The sequence below is a fragment of the Rhinopithecus bieti genome, unplaced genomic scaffold (assembly GCF_001698545.2).
Source record: "Rhinopithecus bieti isolate Rb0 unplaced genomic scaffold, ASM169854v2 scaffold_51930, whole genome shotgun sequence".
Classification (NCBI taxonomy): Eukaryota; Metazoa; Chordata; class Mammalia; order Primates; family Cercopithecidae; genus Rhinopithecus; species Rhinopithecus bieti.
Window position 1 is genome coordinate 65,590 of NW_016820249.1, and position 1,627 is coordinate 67,216.

At 39.6% G+C, this 1,627-nt stretch overlaps 1 pseudogene across 1 annotated transcript; it reads left to right on the forward strand.

The window, feature by feature from the left end:
• Window positions 1–512: 512 nt before the first annotated feature.
• Window positions 513–1,367, forward strand: LOC108520374 (40S ribosomal protein S3a pseudogene; annotated as a pseudogene). Its single transcript, XR_001882896.1, has one exon. The product of XR_001882896.1 is annotated as a 40S ribosomal protein S3a pseudogene (transcript).
• Window positions 1,368–1,627: the final 260 nt, after the last annotated feature.

A 1,627-nucleotide genomic window follows, 5' to 3' on the forward strand; every position in this document is an offset into this window, starting at 1 on the left:
CCCCTGTCCTGGCTGAGTGGCTAATTTATATGTGTTTTTGCATGTGGATTCATTGATCCATTTTGAGAATTTTCAGGAATGGGAGCCCTCAGGTCAGAAATCACTGCCCCATAGAATTCCATGTGATGATGTAGGACCATGAATCAAGGCCCCTGCAGCTCAGTAACCCTCAGTCTCCCCAAAACCAATTTGAAATGCCCAAGTATGTATTGGGGATATCTCAAAGCCAAAATGTTTACTACACAACCATTCTTCTAATTTTAATGGTGAGTTTCTGTTTTAAGAAACAATCTAGAAAATTTCAGACTTTTTATTGCATATTATTCCAATTTAAGGGGGGTAATACAGACACTACTATGCATTCACAAAATACCATTTTTTTTCCTCCTGAGCATATAGCTGGATTACAGTTAGGGGTGATTATGTCATTGAGTCTGGCCAATGAAATCTGGGTGAAAGCGATCTATACCACATGATGGACAGGGACTGGATCCCTGAAGAACTGAGTGGACGATCAGCGCCATGGCGGTTGGCAAGAACAAGCGCCTTATGAAAGGCGGCAAAAAGGGAGCCAAGAAGAAAGTGGTTGATGCATTTTCTAAGAAAGATTGGTGTGATGTGAAAGCACCTGCTATGTTCAATATAAGAAATATTGGAAAGACGCTCGTCACCAGGACCCAAGGAACCAAAATTGCATCTGATGGTCTCAAGGGTCGTGTGTTTGAAGTGAGTCTTGCTGATTTGCAGAATGATGAAGTTGCATTTAGAAAATTCAAGCTGATTACTGAAGATGTTCAGGGCAAAAACTGCCTGACTAACTTCCATGGCATGGATCTTACCCGTGACAAAATGTGTTCCATGGTCAAAAAGTGGCAGACAATGATTGAAGCTCATGTTGATGTCAAGACTACCGATGGTTACGTGCTTCGTCTGTTCTGTTTTGGTTTTACTAAAAAACGTAACAATCAGATACGGAAGACCTCTTACGCTCAGCACCAACAGGTCCGCCAAATCCGGAAGAAGATGATGGAAATTATGACCCGAGAAGTGCAGACAAATGACTTGAAAGAAGTGGTCAATAAATTGATTCCAGACAGCATTGGAAAAGACATAGAAAAGGCTTGCCAATCTATTTATCCTCTCCATGATGTCTTCATTAGAAAAGTAAAAATGCTGAAGAAGCCCAAGTTTGAATTGGGAAAGCTCATGGAGCTTCATGGTGAAGGCAGTAGTTCTGGAAAAGCCACTGGGGACGAGACAGGTGCTAAAGTTGAACGAGCTGATGGATATGAACCACCAGTCCAAGAATCTGTTTAAAGTTCAGACTTCAATTAGTGTCAAATAAAAAGTGCTATTTGTGAAAAAAATAAAATAAAAAATAAAAATAAAAATAAAATAAAATCAGAAACAAAAAGGGAGGCATAATAACTGAGACTACCGAAATACAAAGAATCATTAGAGACGATTACAGACAACTACATGCCAACCAACTGGAAAATCTAGAAGAAATGGATAACTTCCTGGGTACATACAACCTACCAAGTCTGAACCATGAAGAAATAGAAAGCCACAACAAACTGATCACGGTAACAGGATACAAACTGAAGTAAAAAACTTTCTCATCAAA